General features: G+C 43.6%; 1 long non-coding RNA gene across 1 annotated transcript in view; it reads right to left on the reverse strand.

Moving 5' to 3' along the window:
• The window catches only part of LOC128928747 (uncharacterized), a 28,991-nt gene extending 12,615 nt beyond the window's left edge, over nucleotides 1–16,376 (reverse strand). Inside the window, exon 1 of the long non-coding RNA XR_008474214.2 lies at nucleotides 16,247–16,376. This is a non-coding gene — a long non-coding RNA (uncharacterized LOC128928747). The remainder of the gene's footprint in view (nucleotides 1–16,246) is intronic.
• Between the last annotated feature and the right edge of the window lie 5,678 nt (nucleotides 16,377–22,054).

Consider the following 22,054-nt stretch of genomic DNA (forward strand, 5'->3'; position numbering starts at 1 on the left):
ACAGCCCCTGTCAGGCTGCAGAGCCAAGGCAGGGGGCAGAAGAATGTCAGATGACTCACACAACCTCAAAAGAGGGGGATGGACACACAGAACCTAGATACAAGAAACACCTTGTGAGACTCTGGTTCAACCCCTTCTGTTTCCAGAGGAGAAAGAGCAGATCAGCAGAGCTTCCTGACAAGTCCCTCTGTTTCCCACTAGTCAGGCTTGGACGGGGGCAGGCCTAGGAGAGAGGCTAGGCCAGGGAGTCAGCATGAGGCTAGGCAGGTGATGGGTGCAGCCAACCCAGGGTCCTCTGAGGGAGGTGGGGAAGGCTTTGCATGGAGCCATCCACACTTCTTTGCCATGTCCAAGGAAGTGTTTCTGTTTTGGGGAGGAGGGGAGTGACTGTCAAATCAGCCATCTGGACTATCACCTAACAACAAGCTAAGCCCTCAGATTATGCTGGTTGGACCTAAGCCCTATCTCCTTGTTCTCTGCTCCTCTCCCAACCACTTAATGAGCCCTTGCTGATGCACACTGAGCCAGGGGCAGGGCACAGGGAGCCAACGACTGAGAATAAGCCCAATGGAAGGAATAAGCCTGTGAAGGAGACACAAGAACTCAGGGGAGGGGAAAGCCACAGACCAGTGGGGAGCCATGATGGGCTTCACAGAGGGGGCCATGCCAAGCTGGCCTTTCAAAGGCCCCCCATCAGCTCCAGGGCCCTACCTCTCCAAGGTGTTGGTCAGGAAATAAGAACAAGGAGGGGCTGCGCAAATCTGTGCCTGATTTTCATCTGCCTACACTGAATTATGCCATCCATTTGGAGGCAATTTTCAAGTTAAAATGTTGTCAGAAGGTTGTCACAGTTTTGATCTTTCTTTTCTGTTCTTTCTCAACCCACCTACATTTTCTAGTTAGGTTGGAAAGGGGAGTGAGGGGGATAGAGCCTGGTTTATATTCAGAGATTTCTGGAATTGTTAAAGATAGATGAGACTTCTGGAAATTATTAAGTTTTCTTTTAGGATAATTTAGTCCCAGTCCAATGTCACAATTGTTCTCTCAGTTCCAGAACTTTTAGGGAAATTGGAGGCATCTGGCCAGGCATCCTGCAGTTATCCCCAGGGTGTCTCTTGGGGTTTCAGCTTGATTCTCTCTGCTGCCGAGTTTAGAGATGCCAAATAATCCCACCACTCGCTCCTTCCAACCACCACCCTGCTCCACCGACTGCTGAAAGCCCCAGTTTCAATCCCTGGCTTTGCCATTGACTTCTTTGACAGGACAAGTCACTGTCTCAGCTGCCACGCCTACTTTTAGATATGAATTAATAAATGTGGGCCCAGCACCGTGGCTCACACCTGTAATCCCAGCATTTTGGGAGGCTGAGGCAGGTGGATCACCTGAGGTCAGGAGTTCGAGAACAGCCTGGCCAACATAGTGAAACCCTGTCTCTACTAAAAATACCAAAAAAATTAGCCAGGCATGGTGGCAGGTGCCTGTTATCCCAGCTACTTGGGAGGCTGAGGCAGGAGAATCACTTGAGCCGAGGGTGCAGAGGTTGCAGTGAGTGGAGATCACACCACTGCGCTCCAGCCTGGGCAACAGGAACGAAACACCATCTCAAAAAATAAATAAATAGATGTGGCAGGGCTTTGGAAGGTATATGGAACACAAATGCCCAGGATCATGATGATCATTATTTTTATTTTTTTGAGATGGAGTCTTGCTCTGTCACTCAGGTTGGAGTAAGTGGTGCAATCTTGGCTCACTGCAACCTCTGCCTCCCAGGTTCAAGCAATTTACCTGCCTCGGCCTCCCGAGTAGCTAGTACTACAGGTGCATGCCACCATGCTCAGCTAATTTTTGTATTTTTAGTAGAGATGGGATTTCGCCATATTGGTCAGGTTGGTCTCAAACTCCTGACCTCATGATCCACCTGCCTCAGCCTCCCAATATGCTGGGATTACAGGCATGAGCCACTGTGCCCGGCGATGATGATCATCATTGCCGTAATAATAAATCCATTCTCAGTACAGAAAAATAAGAGGTAACCAATCAATAGCTATAGTGTTCTTGGTATCAGAGAGTGGAATGGAGGCTGGAAGTGAAGGAAGACAGGGTAGAGAGCTACTGACCATTTTTTATATTCTGCTCAGTGACATTGTCCAGCCACTGCCAGAGGAAGGAATGTGGTGGGTGTGAGTTCAAGCCAGGCACCTGGAAGCCCCTGATCTCGGGGTGCCAGAAGGTGGGTGTGGAAAGGCAGACAACTGAGGCAAGGGTCACTGATTATGGATCATTTACTTTCAACTTTATGCTGTCCATGTGATTATGAAAGTCTAGAAACTAGGAAAATTTAGGCTTATCTAAGAGGTGAACAGAGAAGGGACACAGTAAATGTCTGGGCTGACAGAGTTAGGATTCAAAATGACCTCAGAGGGCTAGACAAATAAAACCGAGCAAGGATCGGTATAAGGTCCTGCTTAGACCAGGCGCGGTGGCTCACTCCTGTAATCCCAGCACTCTGGGAGGTAGAGGTGGGCAGATTACTTGCGGTCAGGAGTTTGAGACCAGCCTGGCCAACATGGTGAAAGCCCGCTTATACTAAAAATACAGAACTAGCCAGGCGTGGTGGCACACGCCTGTAGTCCTAGCTACTCAGGAGACTGAGGCAAGATGATACCACTTGAATCTGGGAGGTGGAGGTTGCAGTGAGCCAAGATCACGCCATGCAGGGAGGAGTGGGAGGAGAGAGAGACCCAGCCTACTATCAGTTCAGGTCAAAACAACATGGACCCTTCAGTTACTAGGTTCAGCAGTGGCTAACACCATGGGACAGGCTGGGAAAGATGCAACTGCAGCCTCAAACTGTGTTGACATCCTAGTTACTAGGAAGTGAGTCCCAGGCTTCAGGGACTCACCAGGTCCCCACTCAAGGCAGGAGACATGCTCATTTCTCAACACCACACCTGCTCATGGACAAACTGAAATGAGCCATTTGTCATTTTTTGCCTGCAAAATGGTAACCTCCCAACGACACTCAATGAATTACCAAGTAGCCAGAGGAAGGGGATCAAGACAGGGAGCATCCAGAAATTAAAAATGGTTGGAGGATGTGAGGTTGAAGACGACTTAGGGAGAGCCATGGTGAACAGACCAGACAATGGAAACAGCTTGCCATGTGCTATTTCAAAAGGCACAACTGGGCTCACCGAAACTCTGGCAGAATAACTAGTGCATGTTAAAGACCACCAAGATGCAACAATTTGAGACTCATGGCTGGGTCTTCAGTGATCCAAGGGCAGTTAGGTAAGGACATGCACTTGCTGGCCTATAAGAGGCTTGGACCCTCTTATCCTTGAGGAGACTCCTCTGTTCTTTGAGGGCACAAGGCTAGTGAAGATGGCTCATCTTTTGTGGCCAGAATTGTCTTCAGGTCAGTTCATGGTAGCCCAAAGCAGGTATGTGGCATAAGACAAGAGGATTAGGAGGAAGGAATGACAATTTATACATTAAAAAGTTGGCCGAGCAATGACTCGTGTCTATAATCCCAGCACTTTGGAAGGCCTAGGCAGGTGGATCACCTGAGGTTGAGAGTTTGAGACCAGCCTGACCAACATGGAGAAACCCCATCTCTACAAAAAATACAAAATTAGCCAGGTGTGGTGGTGCATGCCTGTAATCCCAGCTCCTCAGAAGGCTGAGGAAGGAGAATCGTTTGAACCCGGGAGGCGGAGCTTGCAGTGAGCCAAGATTGAGCCATTGCACTTCAGCCTGGACAACAAGAGCAAAACTCCATCTCAAAAAAAAAAAAAAAAGTCACCTGCTGGGCGGGGTGGCTCATGCCTGAATCCCAGCACTTTGGGAGGCTGAGATGGATGGATTACCTGAGGTCACGAGTTTGAGACCAGCCTGATCAACATGGTGAAACCCTGTCTCTATCAAAAATACAAAAATTAGCTGAGTGTGCTGGCACATGCCTGTAATCCCAGCTATTCAGGAGGCTGAGGCAGGCGAATCACTTAACCCAGGAGGCAGAGGTTGCAGTAAGCCAAGATCACACCACTGCATTCCAGCCTGGGCGACAGAGCGAGACTGCTCTCAAACAAAAAAAGTCACTACCTGAATCAAAATGTATTTATATAGGTGGGACCTGGTATGGATTGAAAAACATCAAAGAGGCCCAGAGTCCTGTGTGAACAGGATATACTCCAAGGCCTAAAATTCTTCCTTAGATGACAGCAGTGTTACCCAAGTACACTTCACAGCAAATGTGAAGTACATTCGCTGTCTGGGGAGGGTACCATGATGATTTATTGGGTCAACACGTGGACATCCAGCAGAGAAGCCTGGGGGCTGAGACACAGGGTAGAGGAGGCCTCCTGCAGCCCAGAGTTAAGCAAACTCTGCCAACTTTACAAAATGCTCTCACCCAAGGCGTGCCAGAGGATGAAGCGGGGGAGGGCCCTCACCCACCCGCTTCCTCCATCCTACCCCATACTTCCTGTGGCCCCTCCTTAATTCCCTAATCCTATTAGTGGGAGTGCTTCTCTTTTCCTTATCTTCCCAAATCCAATCTACCGCATTCTGTTCATTCTTTCTGAACATCTTTGGATGTTCAGTTCACTCTACCGCTCAGTAGCCCCTCCAAAGTCATGGTCTTGGCAGAGGCCCTATCATCTCTACCAACCTGGAAACACTCCAAACATAAGTCTTTGTTGATCTCTTTTACCACAATCTTCAAGCAGTCAGAGTAATATCCCCAAAGCATGGCATTAGCCATGTCCCTCACTTGCTCTAAAACATTTAGTGGACCTAAATGTGCAGCAGATCAAGTCCACCTTCTTTCTATGGGTATTCAAGGACACAGCTTTGGTGTCCAGCCTGTCTCTGACCACCCACTCTCCTACCCACTACCCTGCCCCTCACTGTGCCAAACTGAACTGTCTACTGTCCTCTTACCCCACTCCTTGCCTTTGTCTTTCAGGCAGGCCTCTTCGCCTGGGATGCTGTCACTCTGAATCTCCCCTACTTTAGACACTTCCCATGCTTCAGGGACCACCTGAAGAGCTGTCTCCTCCTTGAAGATGGAGGGGGACTTTGCTGAAATCCTCTTTTCCCGACCCTGAGCACCTTTAGATGCACACCTGTCCCATGCACCAGAAGTTTGTTACCTGCTTCTGATAACATCTCTTCTGCTGCTAAGTTATGATGTAACGCCTAAGTAATGTGCTGGTTTTCACCAGTGTGTGTTCTATTTTCCTACTTACACTATAAATTCTAATCCCAGAGAGTGGAGTGGGGACAGTATCGCCTCCATCCTAGGGTGAAACATAATGAGCACTTGGTAAGGCACACTGACCGGGTTGAGAGACCTGGGTTTCAGTTCTCTGCTGCTATTAACTGGTCATGTGACTTTGGGTTTCCTTCCCTGAAAAATGATGAAGCAGATGGATGGATACATATTGCTTCCAGCTCTGGTGTTTTCGTCTATTTGACGATGGGCTGACCCAGCTCTAGGCCTAGCTAGGGAAGGAGCAAGGGAGGCTATGGACAAGCCCAGGGAGACAGAGAGGGAGAGGGAGATGGGGAGCTAATAGCTCTGGAGGAAGGAAGGACATGCTGGGCTAATGGGATAATTGGATAATCCTCAGAGCTAGGGGATGCCAGGCTGGGGCCAGCTGTTAGAAGCAGACACAAATAGCACAAGCAAAACAAGGGCGCCGGTGCAGGAAGCAGCTTGCTGAGAGATATGGAGGAAAGAGGGTGGTGTCCAGAGGGTGGGGGAGAGGTAAAGAGAGACTAGAGCCCCTTTCTTTGGAAATGTTGAGGACAGGATCTTAAGGCTTTACACTCTGACTCCATTTAGAAAGACTGCATTTAAGGATCTTGGTCTTCTATGTACCAAAGAACATTCCTAGAGACCAATGGTTTATCTTGGCCTCAACAATGTCCTGGCCACCAAGGACCCTTAAGGACCATAAAGCCCTCATCTCTGCCCATTGAGGGTTATCTGCAAATGGGGCATCCATTTGACATGCCTGCAAAAATATTGCTGGACTCTTACAAAATAATCATTTTGGATATATAGCTCAGTGGGTCCCTTCATTTCAGGTGAATAAGTGGACCTGTCAGTGGGGTTGGGCACAGAACAAAAGAAATTTTGGAGGGGTCTAGGACCCAGCTCTGCCACCTCAGTGACTGGATCTCAGTTAACCCATCTATAAAATGGGGACAATAAGCATTACACTCCCTGCACGGCTGTTGTGGAGATAAAATGAGATCATGAATGGGAGAGTAATTTGAAATGTAAGTGCTCTGCCAAGCACTTTAGTCCCAACCCTGTTTCTAATTTTGTATGATTTTAGAAAGGCTATTTCCTTTCTCTGAGTTCCAGTTTCTTCCACTACAAGAAGAAATTTAAATTTAAATTTAAATCTGATGGGATCAGACTAGATGCTCTTTAAATTCCCTTCTAATTCTAATGACTCTAATTCTTATTTTAAAATTGTATATTTATATTTGTATACACTATAAGGACAGTATGAGAAAAGAAAATTAGAGGCTAATTTTATTCATGAACATAGATATAAAATACTCAAGAATAGCAAGCCATATCTAGCAATGAACAAAAAAAAATATATAAATCATTATCCAGTAGGGTTAATCCCAGGAATGCAAGGATGGTTTCACATTAGATAATCATTCAATGCCCCTCATATTAACAAGTTAAAGAACACTACAGGAGAATCTCAACAGATGCAGAAAATTCATTTGATTTTAAAAATGTCAACACCTAATTATAGAAAAAACACTTTGAAAACTAGAAATATAAAATCATTTTCTTAACTCAATAAAGGTTATTTTTCAACATCTCACTGAACATACCATAGTCAATGGTGAATTATGTGAAGCTGTTTCTTTCCGGTCAAGACCAGGCCCATAATTCTATTCAATATAGTACTAAACTTCCTAGAGATCACAATAATACATGAAAAAGAAAAGAAACAAAGTGATATTATGTGCAGCTGAATTAACTGTCTATATAGAAAAATTCAAAATGTTTATTTGGAGTATTATTGGAACTAATTAGAGTTTATCAAGGCTGTTGGATATAAAATCAATATTTAAAAAACAGCATTCTTATAGGGCAACAAAAACTATTATAAGTAATTTAAAATATATCATTTATTAAAAAAAGAAACAAAATAAAAATATATCATTTATAATAGTAACAAAAACTAGAAGGTACCTAGAAATAAGTCCAACAAATATGAACAAAAAGAAGACTCAGGTAAGGAGATGTGCTGTGTTCCTGGATGGGAAGAGTCAATACTATAAAACTGGCAATTATCCCCAATCTGTCTGGAAATCAAGTGTAATCCTTTAAAATTTCCAATAGATTTTTTTTCATAAAATTTTACATTTTGGATCCTAAAAATCAATTGTAAAGAAAAAAGGCCAGGAAGAACCACAATAATTTTCTTCCTTTTAAAGAAGTGAGCAGTTGTCCTAACAGAAACAATAGTATAGTACAGGAACAGGCAAACAAATGAAGTAAATGAGATACAAAGGTTAGAGGCAAACCTGTCTTTGTATGGGAATGTGATATGTGGTAGAGGTCACATCACAAACCATGGAAAAAGTATGGAAGGTTCATTAAGTGGTTCTGAAACAATGGGGTTCTGAAACATGGAAAGGTACAATTGAAGACAAAGGTGAAAGAAACACAGATTCTTTTAACACTTTAAAAAGCAAATATATAAAAATGTCTTTATGACCTCTGGACAAAGACAGATTTCTTAAAACACAAAAGCAAAGCCATAAAAGAATATGATGCTAAATTAACGAATAAAAATTTTTTAGAACTTTTCTTTTTTTGAGATCGAGTTTCGCTCTTGTTACCCAGGCTGGAGTGCAATGGCCCGATCTCGACTCACCACAACCTCTGCCTCCTGGGTTCAGGCAATTCTCCTGCCTCAGCCTCCTGAGTACCTGGGATTACAGGCACACACCACCATGCCCAGCTAATTTTTTGTATTTTCAGTAGAGATGGGGTTTCACCATGTTGACCAGGATGGGTTCGACCTCTTGACCTTGTGATCCACCCACCTCGGCCTCCCAAAGTGCTGGGATTACAGGCGTGAGCCATCGCGCCCGGCAGAACTTCTTTTTCCATGAAAAAATAAAGTACAAAGACAAGCCACAGACTGGAAGAATATGTCTGCAATGGATATAATCAATAAAGGATTGGTGTCTGTAATATATAACTCCTATGAAAATAAAAAAGATATCACTTTAGAAGAAAAAACCTAAATGATCAACAAATATATGAAAATAAATTTGATCTCACTAGTAATTAGGAAAATTAAAATTAAAATATATTTTACAGATATTCACAGCCAGCCAACTAGCAACAATTTAAAAGTCTTGGTAGGGAACAGAAATACATAATACCTAGTGTGAACAGCCTATAACCTAGCATTTTCCATTTCCAAGCCTCAATCTTCAAGTCACACACACATTCCTTTAAAAACTATGCACATGGATTGGGCACTGTGGCTCACATCTGTAATCCCAGCACTTTGGGAGGCCAAGGCGGGTGGATCATGATGTCAGGAGTTCGCGACCAGCCTGACCAAAACACTGAAACCCCGTCTCTACTAAAACTGCAAAAAATTAGCTGGGCGTGGTAGCACGCACCTGTAGTCTCAGCTACTCAGGAGGCTGAGGCAGGAGAAAGGCTTGAACCTGAGAGGCTGAGGTTGCAGTGAGCTGAGACCATGCCACTGCACTCCAGCCTGGTGACAGAGCCATACACTGCCTAAAAAAAAATGCACATGGATGTTCATTGTGTCACTGTAATACTAAAAATGTCAAAGCAACATTTTTAGTATTTCTTAGGACGTTTTGGAGGTAGAATGGATATATGAACTGTGGTTTACTACTTCAATGAACTATCATACAGCAGACAAAATAAATTAACTAAATATATCAACACCTGTTCTATATTCCAAGTTACAACTTCTCTGTTTCCAGACCATTTCCACCTTTGTGCCAGTGCTCATGGCTATTGTCCTTCCTCTCACTGTTAACCCAATAAATTTTAATGATATAATTTAAATGCCCCTTCCTCCAAAAACGTCCCAGAATCCTTTAAATTCTGATATTAAAGATTAGAAAACCGGGGAACGATCCAAGATGGCCGATCGCTAACATCCTGGGATTGCAACTCTCAGGGAAGGCGCGGAGAACTAGAGGACGCCACACTTTCAGACAAATTCTGGTCGCTCACGGAGCAGAAGATCCCCCAGTGGAGGAAACACACGGGTGGTCAGCGTGACTCTCGTGGCCGGCGCAGTGGTTCCGCTGGCACCTTGGCGCGGCAGCTCTCGGAGCAGAGTAAACAGGTTCGGAGGACCCGCACGGGCCCCCAGCACGACACCAGAGCCCGGCGCAGCGGCTGTGACGGCACCTCGGTGCGGCAGCACTCGGCGCAGAGTAAACAGTACCGGTTTCCCTTCTGACTGAGGTTTGGAGCCCCGGGAAGGCAGAGTCGCCTACTACGGACACAAGAAGGAAGCCAGACAGGAGAATCCTGGGCAGAAAAGCACCATCAGTTTTAACGCCGCTGCTCTGGCCCTGGGAACTAACAACCTGGACGTCCACTCAAGAGACCTAATCTGAAAGTTGGTAATTTCAAAGACAGCAGGAGGATAAATTTACAATGACGGGAAGAAACCAGCGTAAAAAAGCTGAGAATACTCAAAATCAGAACGCCTCTCCCTCTAAAAATGATCACAGTTCCACATCAACAATGGAACAAGGCTTGATGGAGAACGAGCGCATCCTGATGACAGAATCACTCTTCAAGGAATGGATAATAACAAACTTCTGTGAGTTAAAAGACCATGTTGTAGCCCAACATAAAGAAACTAGGAACTTTGAAAAAAGGTTTGATGAAATCCTATTGAGAATAGACAACTTAGAGAGGAGTATGAGTGAATTAATGGAACTGAAGAATACAATACAGGAACTCCGAGAAGTATGCACAGGTTTAAACACTCGAATTGTTCAAGCAGAAGAAGGGATATCAGAGGTCAAAGTCCAACTTACTGAAATAAAACGTGAAGAAAAGATTAGAGAAAAAAGGATAAAAAGGAATGAGCAAAGTCTCCAAGAAATGTGGGACTATGTGAAAAGACCAAATTTACGTTTGATAGGTGTATCTGAATGCGACGGAGAGAATGAATCCAAGCTGGAAAATACCCTTCAGGATATTATTCAGGAAAATTTTCCCAAACTAGCAAAGCAGTCAACATTCAACCCCAGGTAATACAGAGAACACCACAAAGATATTCCTCAAGAAGAGCAACCCCAAGGCACATAATCGTTAGATTCACCAGGGTTGAAACGAAGGAGAAAATACTAAGGGCAGCCAGAGAGAAAGGTCAGGTTACCCACAAAGGCAAGCTTATCAGACTTACAGCAGATCTCTCGGCAGAAACTCTACAAGCCAGAAGAGAGTGGGGGCCAATATTCAACATCCTCAAAGAACAGAACCTTCAGCCCAGAATTTCATATCCAGCCAAACTAAGCTTCACAACTGAAGGAAAAATAAAATCTTTTATGAACAAGCAAGAACTCAGAGATTTTGTTACCACCAAGCCTGCTTTACAAGAGCTTCTGAAAGAAGCATTACACACAGAAAGAAACAACCAGTATTAGCCTTTCTAAAAATACACCAAAAAGTAAAGAGCACCAACATAAAGAAGAATTTACACCAACGAATGGATAAAACAGCCAGTCAACATCAAATGGCAGTAACCCTAAATTTAAATTGACTAAATCCCCCAATCAAAAGACACAGACAAAACCCAATGGCATGTTACATCCAGACCTGTTTCACATGCAAGGATACACAAAGACTCAAAACAAAGGGATGGAGAAAGATTTACCAACAAATGGAGAGCAAAAATAAATAATAAATAAAAAGCAGGAGTTGCAATTCTCGTATCGGATAAAATAGATTTTAAAGCAACAAAGATATAGTGGTAAATCAATGCAACAACAAGAGCTAACGATCCTAACACCCAGATACGAGACTTAGATTCAATGAGACAGAAAATTAATAAGGATATCAAGGACTCGAACTCAGATCCGGAACAAGTAAACTTAATAAATATTTATAGAGCTCTCCACTTCAAACACACAAAATATACATTCTTGTCAATACCACATCACACCTACCCATAAGTTTAAATGAAACATTGATTGGCCATTATTAATACCCAATTTTTTTCAAAATAAAGCAATATTTCCATTTACTCTTCCTCTTTCTCTTCCTCTTTCTTCCTCTCCTTTACTTATTTTTTTTTTTCTTTTCTTCTCTCAAAAAAAAAGAAATCAACTTGTAAACCTCTAGATCCAGGTCGGCAATGTCTCTCTCATTGCTTGATTTCCTTCCTTCCCTCCCTCCCTCCCTCCCCGCTTCCTCCCTTCCTTCCTTCATCCCTTCCTTCCTCCCTACTGTCCTGCTTCCCTCCCTTCCTGCCTTCCTCCCCCGCCCAAAAAAAAAAAAGATTAGAAAACCAAGACCAAAAATAGTTGAGTCATGCTAAGTTCACATGGCAGATAAGTGGCAGAAGTGGAACTAGAACCCTGGTCTTCATACCTGCTGCACCATGCAAGGCCACAGATAATCTCAGAAGATGATAAAATACAGAACAAATCCTAACTCCCAGCCTAGGCCACTCCGTCCCTCAAACATCCCTGGACAGCTGTGGTCCCAGCTTCTACAACACCTTCTAGCCTGTGAAGTGTTAAGATCTGGCTTTGAAATGTTAAGATCTGGTTTCACTACTGTATCTCTGTGTGACTTTGAGTAAGTCAAACTCTCTTGTGCCTCAGTTTCCTTAGCTGTTAGCTGCCAATAATTCCTGCCTGGCTACCGCATAAGCTCATTAATAGAATCAAATGAAATAAAGGATAACAAACTAGAATTATGTTAAATACATAGAAATGCTAACCTTTTTATTATTTTCAGGATATAGAAATGCCTGCCCTCTTGCTAAAAGAATCATGGGATGTCTGATTTGTAAATAAATTTAATTTTCAGAATTTGCCATTGAACATAATAAAGCATGGTGATGGAGTGGGGATGTTGTCCTTAAATAAGAAGGACTCTGAAAGCTCTACTCCCTTTTCCTGCCTTCTTCTGCTTGGAGATTTTATGCCACTGAGTTCCTTGGCACAGGAGGACCAGCAGGCAGCCTGGAGTCCCTGGAGGCGTGACCAGCCAGCTTTAACAAATTACTAAAGTTGGCCAAGTTTGTCTTTAAAATCTCTTTCCTGTGCTCTATACCCTGGTTTAGCCTACACTACATCTTTCTTGGGTTACTGAGGAAGGGGTTCTGTACAACCTCCTCCCTCTCCACCAACCACTATTCAGTTTCCCACTATTCAAGACCTGCAAGGGGCTAGGCATGGTGGTTCACGCCTGTAATCCCAGAACTTTGGGAGGCTGAGCTGGGCGGATCATTTGAGGCCAGGAGTTTGAGGCCAGCCTGGCCAACATGGAGAAATTACTGGAGCGAAACTCTGCCTCAAAAAAAAAAAAAAAAGAAATTCTATCTCTACTAAAAATACAAAAATTAGCCAGGTATGTGGCACATGTTTATAATTGTGGCTACTTGGGAGGCTGAAGCAGGAGAATTGCTTGAACCCGGGAGGCAAAGGTTGCAGTGAGCTGAGATCACACCACTGCATTTCAGCCTGGGTGACAAAGTGAGACTTGTCTCAAAAAAAAAAACAAAAAAAGAAAGAAAGAAAAAGAAAGACCTACAAGGACCATGAGGTTGGGAAGTATGTCTGGCCCCATTTGGGCAGAGAGTCCGTATTCAACAAATGCTAAACTGGGCCAAAAGGACTGACTGCCTGTGTGTTTTCCCCTTTAACCAGCAGCTTTGTCCTAAGCGGGTTCTCCTGTTTATAAGGAAAATGTCTGATGGTTCCCTTCCCACAGACTACTGGGGACCACTCCATTTGCCCTCCCCTCCTAGGCTTATGCATTTTCAAATAGGCCCCTGGAGAGGAATGACAAACCTGGGGGAAGTCACATAGGGCAGTGGAGGGAGGAACAATGGTTGAGGGCTTGAGGACTCCACTCCCTTCCCTAACTTTCTTGCCCTGAATCCTCTGCCCCAGCCCGGAGGTTTCACACTACCATGTTCCCTGACATCAGCAGACAGGTGGACTGGGGCCTCCACAGACAGAGCTAGGACTAAGAAAGGCTTTGAATTACACAGGTTACACTACCTCTCTTTACTCATTTTTAAAACAGAGAAGTATTTTCCATTCTCTTGCTTCACAAAGCTGTTAAGAAGAATAAATGTAAAAATGAGAAAGAAGAAAGGCAGGGCAGTCAAGTCTTCCAGGCTCTCCTGCCTGTGATCCTTGGGTCTCTGCCAGCTTGGACCTCAGTCCAGCTTCCCAGGGTTCCCTCCGATGGTCCTCCTCTCACCCGGACCAAGGACATTAGGACTAAACACAGGAGGCCCTGCCCTCCTGAGTGACCCTTTATCTATACAGGATTGTTTTCTCTGCCAAATAGACCAAAAGGAAGGAAGGCCGGCAAGACATTAGTTCTTTTCTTAGCTCTCAGATAGCTGACATTTCAGGAAACTGAAATTCTGAATGGGACCAGAGGTGATTTCAATTCACTGTGCCTATCTGCAGCAGAGTCAGTCTACAGAGGACTCCATTATATAAGATGTACTTCTAGAAGTTCAGAGAAGCCCTTGTCAAAAAAATCTTTTCCAAATTTATCTACTAATGCTTAGAAATCTATCACTAGACCTTTATTTCTTTGGTACAAGCCAAATGTGGGTTTTTGTCTTTTGTCTTTTACAAAATACTTATCAGTAATATCAGTGACCTCAGTGTGAACGGAATATATTGGTCCTTTCTGGGGATCAGGCTCATATGAAGAGAAGACTAGAACATTGAAGACTTGTAGCCTCTGGAACTAGAAGAGGGAAGATGGGCAGTGTGTGGAAGAGAAAGGATGTAGAGGGATGTGGAGCTGGTGAAGGCTTTCCACCTGAACAGTCAGGTATGATCTCCAAAGTATCCATCAAAGTTACACGTAGGCCAGGTACAGTGGCTCATACCTGTAATCCCAGCCCTTCAGGAGGCTGAGGCATGAGGATCTTTTAAGACCAGGAGTTCGAGTCAAGCCTCAGCAACATAGCATGACACTGTCTCTACAAAGAATTTTTTTTTTTTTGAGACAGAGTCTCACTCTGTCACCTAGGCTGGAGTGCAGTGGTGCGATCTCAGCTCACTGCAACCTTCACCTCCCAGGTTCAAGTGATACTCCTGCCTCGGCCTCCTGAGTACCTGGGATTACAGGCGCATGCCACTACACCTGGCTGATTTTTGTATTTTTAGTAGAAACGGGGTTTCACCACGTTGGTCAGGCTGGTCTTCAACTCCTGACCTCGTGATCCGCCCACTTCAGGCTCCCAAAGTGCTGAGATTACAGGCATGAGCCACCATGCCCGGCCAGAATTTTTAAAAAATTAGCCATAACTGTGGTCCTAGCTACTTGGGAGTCTGAGGCCGGAAGATTGCTTGAGCTCAGGAGTTCAAGGTTATATTAAGCCATAATTGTGCCACTGCACCTGGCCTACATGTAACAAGGTTATACAGCCACTGTACCTGGCCTACATGTAACTTTTTAAGAGGGTGGCAGAGCAAGACCCTCTTAAAAAAACAAAAACAAAACAACAAAAACAAAAGACTACATGACTACATGTAACAAAGCCAGACAGAAAAAAAGATTATTCTGCACGATTCTATTTATATCTAGGAAATGAAAACTAATCTATAGTGACAGAAAGTAATCAGTGGTTGATTGGGTCAGGCTGGGAGGAGACAGGAAGGTGGAATTACAAAGGGGTATGAGGGAACTTTGAGGTGAGAGATATGATGATTGCAGGATGTGTATATATATGTCAAAACTTACCAAGTCATACACTGTACATATGTGCAGCTTATTCTCAGTTATGTCTCAATAACCCCTTTTTTTTTTTTTAGACAGAGTCTCCTTCTGTTGTCCAGGCTGGAGTGCAATGGCACGATCTTGGCTCACTGCAACCTCTGCCTCCCAGGTTCACATGACTCTCCTGCCTCAGCCTCCCAAGCAGCTGTGACTACAGGCACGTGCCACCATGCCCAGCTATTTTTTTGTAGAGACAGGGTTTCACCATGTTGGCCAGGTAGTCTCAAACTCCTGATCTCAAGTGATCCGCCCATCTCCGTCTCCCAAAATGCTGGAATTACAGGCGTGAGCCACTGTACCTGGCCTGTAACACTTAAAAAAAAAAAAAGAGTCTCGCTATATTGCCCAGACTGAAGTGTAGTGGCCATTCACAGTGCACTACAGCTTTGAACTCCTAGACTCCAGCAATCTTCCTGCCTCACTTTCCCAAGAAGCTGGAACTATAGGATCATGTAACCACATCTAGCAATAACAATTTTTTTTAAAGAGTGAAAAAACAAAACTACCATATTATGTGCCTGCCAAATAATGTCTCACATGTCTCTGCTAAGTCTGGCAGAAACGAATGTTTTCCAGCATGATACTTCACCTTTCTGGGAATTGGGTTTTCTCTCTGTGAGTTGATGGGGCTGAACTAGATTGACTGCAAAGTCTGATCAACACATATTATATGTGGATCATTGCACTACAGCCTGGGTGACAGAGGGAGACTCTGTCTAGGTGGAGAGGATCAAATAAGTTAACTGATAGAAGTCCATTATGAAAGCTTAAAGGGATTAATACAAATATAAGGTATGAATCATTAAATAACTAGTATATATAGAGACACTAAATAAAAATAGTGGATTAGGCCAAGCACAGTGGCTCTTGCCTGTAATCTCAGCACTTTGGGAGGCCAAGGTGGGCAGATCACTTGAACTCAGGAGTTCGAGATGAGCCTGGTCAACATGGGGAAACCCTGTCTTGACTACAAATACAAAAATAAGCTACAAATACAAATACAATGACTACAAATACAAAAATGGCCAGGAAAATAGGTATGTCATTGTAAAATTTCTTAATGCTAAGGACAAAGAAATCCTGCAAGGTCGCACACAAAGAATGAGGAATCAGAATGACTTTGGCCTTCTCAACAGCAGCTGGAAGCTAGAAGACAACTGGGCTGAGGTATCTAAGTTCTGAGGCAAAACAACTTCTTACCTAGAGTCATGGTGGTGGGCATCTGTAATTCCAGCTACTCCTGCTGAGGCTGGAGATTCGTCCGAACCTGGGAGGCAGAGGTTTCAGTGAGCTGAGATCATGCCACTGCACATCAGCCTGGGCAACAGAGTGAGACTCTGTCTCAAAAAAAAAAAAAAAAATGAATTAAACACATGCATCTAATTTTCCTATACCTAAAGCTCCATCAAAAAAAAACAAACATTTTTTTTGGCCAGGCGCAGTGGCTCATGCCTATAATCCCAGCACTTTTGGAGGCCAAGGCAAGTGGATCACTTGGGGTCAGGAGTTCGATACCACCTGGCCAACGTGATGAAACCTCGTCTCTACTAAAAATACAAATGGGAGCTATTGGAAAGAAAAAATATGACATCAGAAACAAAATGCTTAATGGAAGGATTAGAAAACATATTGAGAAAATTTTCCAGGAAGTAGAATAAAAAGATAAAATAGAAACTAGGAAGTAACAGATGAGAAATTCACCCAATATGTGAATAAGAAGTTTTAGAAACACAACAAAGGAAATTAAGTAATTCAAGAAAACACTCCAGAATTGAAAGGACATGACTTTTCAGATTGAAAGGGCCACAAATGGCCAGGACAATAGGTATATCATTGTAAAATTTCTCAATGCTAGGGACAAAGAAATCCTGCAAGGTCGCACACAAAGAGCGAGGAATCGGAATGACTTTGGCCTTCTCAACAGCAGCTGGAAGTTAGAAGACAATGAGACTGAAGTATGACTTCTTACCTAGAATTCTACACTCAATTAATCAAGTGATAGACACTTTGAGACACACAAGATTTTGAAAACTTTATCTTTTGTGTACTCCCAGGAAACTCCTGGAGGACATAATGTCATCAAAAGGAGAGACGAAAGCACAAAAGGAGAAAACATGGGATCCAGAAAACTGCAATCTAACACAAGAAAGAGGCAAGGGGATCTCCTGGACAGTGGTAAACAGAGGTTCTGGGATAGCAGCTCTGGTAGCAGGCCCCCAGAGCAGGAGAGGGGCTCCCAAGACACTTTCCTGAGAAGAATGTATTGAGAGGAGAGCTAGGTAATTGGGAGAGTTTAAGTGGTAAGAGTGGCTAGTGGTTAGGCCTTAGAAACCTAAGTGCATGAAAAAAAATAAACAAAATAGTATGTTAGATAGGAAAAGCAATCATAGCTGACTATATGGCTTAGCTGCAAATGGCATTCACACTGTCATAACAAACACTATCTAGCCAGGCATGGTGGTGCATGCCTGTAATCCCAGCTGCTCAGGAGGCTGAGGCAGGAGAATTGCTTAAACCTGGGAGATGGAGGCTATAGTGAGCTGAAATCATGCCATTGCCTCCAGCCTGGGCAACAAGAGTGAAATTCCATCTCAAAAAAACAAAAACAAAAACAAAAAAACATTATCATCTATGAAAAATTATACTATATGGGGAGCAAGGGGGCACATAGGGAGGTACATATGTATAGAGGAAGCAATGAAGGAGGAGGAGGCTAAATCCTCAGTTTCCATAGTGGGAAGTCAACAGATAACGCCTAAAGGAAAAAACAGGAAGTAGTATTATAAACATGTTATTTCGAGATAAGTAAATTCCAAAAGAATTAAACAAGTTGAAAGTGGTCCCTCTAGGGAAAAGGAAATGGGGTTGGGGTGGGTACATGGAGGTTGAGGACTGCTCTTTGTCTTAACAAACTTTATAGAACTAGTTCCCGTTTTAATCTATGTGCCTGTGTAACTCTGATAAAATTTAAAATTAAAAAATAACTGTGGTGAAGGGTAGTGAAATGAACACTCATTGAACGCAGACAGTGCAGACGGCTGCTCCCCATATAGGTGCTGCCCTGCTGGTGTCCAGGCTTTCTGAGCTGTTACAGATCATGCCCAAGGTATGCATGAAGGTGCCTTCATCTGGGAAACAGCATGGGGGCTGGTCCCACACTGTGCTGACTTCCGGCCTCAGTAGGTCACTTAGCCTAAGTCTCAGCTGCCTCACTTTGTGGAACAGGATTCAAGGAGTGGTGAAAGTTTCATGGGCAAGAGCCAGTAGAATACCTGGATGGGGAGCAAGCTACTTCAGGTCCTGATCTGGAGAAAAGAAAGCAGTATAAAAGTAGTGAGCAGAACAGAAAAACATGCAATGTGATAGTGGAAACAGACTCCAGCCCTGGGGGCAGGAAAAGGAGGAGACCCTGTAGAAGACGGCTGCTTGTGAGCTGGCTCGCGCCCTGCATGTCAGACTCTGATCGTACTCCTGTGTGCTGGAGGCTTTCTGCTTCAGAATGTTGAAATGGTGGTTTCTGAGAGTGAACTCTGTTGTCAGATACTCTAGCAGCAGCAGCAGCAGCACAGTGTGAAGCATATATCAGGAATAAACACCTATCAGAAGTCACAGACTACTCAGGAAGCTGAGATCAACCATGTTCTAGGATAATTCACAATACAAGGTGTGGCAATGAAGAAAAATATCCCAAACTCGGAATGAAAACATCCAGCTTCCTTGATGCTTTCTCTGCCACTTCTTGCTTTGTGACTTTGGGCAAGTCACTACCCATCATAGCTCACTTTTCTGTAAAAGGACTTGACTAGATGCTTTCGAGGGTCCTTTCCCAGCATGTAAGAAACTAAACTCCCAGCTGGGTGTGGTGGTTCACGCCTGTAATCCCAGCACTTTGGGAGGCCAAGGCGGGTGGATCACCTGAGGTTAGGCGTTTGAGACCAGTCTGGCCAATGTGGTGAAACCCCATTTCTACTAAAAAAAATCTACAAAATTAGCTGGGTGTGGGGGCACATGCCTGTAATCCCAGCTACTCAGGAGGGTGAGGCAGGAGAATGACCTGAACCTGGGAGGTGGAGGTTGCAGTGAGCTGAGATTGCGCCACTGCATACCAGCCTGGGTGACAGAGAAGAATGTGTCTCAAAAAAAAGAAAAGAAAAGAAAGTAAACTTTCTGAGGGCAGAGACCTTTGCCTGATTTGTTTATTGCTCTGTCCCCAGTACCTAGCAGAGTGCTTGGCATAAGCAAGTGCTTGATGAATACCTGTTGAATGAATGAAATGGAAGATAAAAACAATCAGTTTTTTAGACTCTCAAAACTGAAAAATGACCCCAGTCAGTGCTTTAATTTCACAGATGAAAAAAACAAAAGCCCAACGAGGAGGGAAAAAATGTGCTTGTGATCACCATAGCAAAGCAGGAATGGAACTGAGACTCAAGTCCCAGCAATGTGGGAGCAATGAGGGTAGGTTCGGGCAGACTAGATGGGTGAGGAAAGGCCACATCTTTGACTATTCAGAGGTGAACTTCAGGACAACACTTTTTTTAACTAACTAGTAAAGTTTGGCTATGGAGCAAGATGTAGTGAAAAGTACATGCAATATCTGGGTTTGAGTTCCACCTCTGCTACTCACTTGTGTCATCATGGCCTAGCTACCTAATCTCTGAATCTGTTTCTTTTTTGCGGGAAAAGAGACAATAGTATCTACTTTACATAATTTTTGTCAGAATATAAGTAAGTTGGATACAGTATGTGAAAAACATATTTTCTAGCCCTAAAATCTCATAGGTTGTTAATCCGCTTGGCCGAGATCCCTCCTAGTAATATCTCACTAACAAATCAACATAGTTTATTAATAATGGTTTATTCAGCCAGTTAGTTGTCACTTTGTAAATCAAGTGGAGGAACTCTGAAGGGTGGGTAAGTTTTCATGGAGTAGAGCAAGAGAAAGAAAACATGGACAGTTAGAGTCTAGGTTGGGAGGGCCAGGTTTGGTGGTTCCTGCATGTAATCCCAGCACTTTGGGAGGCTGAGGGAGGAGGATCACTCAAGCCCAGGAGTTTGAGCCAGTCTGGGCAACATGATGAGACCTCATCTGTAGTAAAAGTAAAACAATAAAACAATTAAAAAAATGTTAGCCAGGTGTGGTGGTGCATGCCTGTGGCGCAAAGCACAGAGAGGCCCAGAAGTCAGAAACCAGATTCCACGCTCTGTGACTGGGAGAACCTGTTAACCTTCTTGCTCTGTTTCTTCATCTGAAGTGGAGAGATAATAACACTACCTCTGCTAACTTGGAGGCTGTTGTAATATCACATGAGATCACGGATGTGAAGAATTTTTAGGGATCATCAACTGCCATCTCCACAGAGGGAGATTATTCCTTATGGATGACAGGCTAGAAGGCACACTTGAAATAAACCTTGCCCACTGTTACTGACTGAACTGTCCCCCCTAAATTCATATTTTGAGGTCCTAACCCCCAGGATAACTATATTTGGAGATGAGGTAATTAAGGTTATATAAGGTCATAAGAGTGGGACTCTCATCTAATAGGACTGGTGTCTTTCTAAGAGAAGGAAGAGATACCAGGGATGTATGTGCAGAGAAAAAGGGCCATTAAGAAAAACAGCCATTGAGACAGCCATTGGCATGCCCAGGAGACACACCTCACAAGAAACCAAACCTGCTAACATCTTGATCTTAGACTTCCAGACTTCATAATTGTAAAAAATAAATTTTCTGTTTAAGCCACCCAGTCCAGGGTATTTTATTAAGGCAGTCCTAGCAGAACTAAAACACTCACCTTACAGTTTTGCTTCCTTTACTCCTTCCCCCAGAATAGATTCTCTCTTCATACTCAAAAGCATTGCACAAAATAGATTCTGGTGAGCCAGTAAGGCAGGAGGCAGCGTGACTAAAGGGCAGGACCGGGTGCTGGAACTTGACCAGTCTATTGGCAGGTTTGACTCCTGGACTGCTAGGTGAGCAGAACCAGCTTTGTTTGTTCTTAGACTTCAAGTTTGTCTTCTTTCACCTGTATTCCAAGATTCTGAGGCTCAACAGAATGATGAAGTGTTTAAAGAGCTTTTAGTCACAGGGAAGGATGTAGGCCCATGATTAAAACCCAACTTCCCACTTTGTTATGTGCTGGGTAATTTGAATAATGATGCTTTAGAAATAGGGGAAGTAGGTTGGTGCAGTGGCTCACGCCTGTAATCCCAGCACTTTGGGAGGCCAAAGAGGGCGGACCATGAGATCAGAAATTCAAAACCAGCCTCGTCAACATGGCAAAACCCTATCTCTACTAAAAGTACAAAAATTAGCTGGGTGTGGTGGCACACGCCTGTAGTCCCAGCTACTTGGGAGGCTAAGGCAGGGGAATAGCTTGAACCTGGGAGGCGGAGATTGCAGTGAGTCAGGATCAATCCGCTGCACTCCAGCCTGGATAATAGGGCAAGACTGTCTTTAAAAAAAAAAGGCAAAGAAATAGAGGACAACATTTATATCCCGATTAGAAGCTCCTAAAGTAAATATGTAGGCTTCCTTGGGATTAAATTGTCAGAAATTAAAAAAAAAAAACAAATCTGGTAACTCTGCATTATTCAGTCAACAAATTTTCTTGGCCAACTACTATATATGCCAACCACAAATTATACAGATACAATAGGAATAAAATAGACCTGGTTCCTAATCTCACAGAGTTTACAACTGAGTGCAGGAATGTAGACCAGAGTCTGAGGATAAAAACACAGTCATGTGTTGCTAATGACAATGATACATTCTGAGAAATGTGTCAATAGGCGATTTTTGTCATTGTGCAAATTCATAGTGTACTTACACAAACTAGATGGTACAGCCTACTACATACCTAAGCTGTATGGTGTAGCCTATTGCTCCTAGGCTGCAAACCTGTACAGCATGTTGCTGTAATGAAAACTGTAGGCCACTGTAACACAATGGGAAGTGTATATATCTCTAATCAAATCTAAACACAGAAAAGGTACAGCGAAAACA

The sequence above is a fragment of the Callithrix jacchus genome, chromosome 1, assembly GCF_049354715.1.
Source record: "Callithrix jacchus isolate 240 chromosome 1, calJac240_pri, whole genome shotgun sequence".
Classification (NCBI taxonomy): domain Eukaryota; kingdom Metazoa; phylum Chordata; class Mammalia; order Primates; family Cebidae; genus Callithrix; species Callithrix jacchus.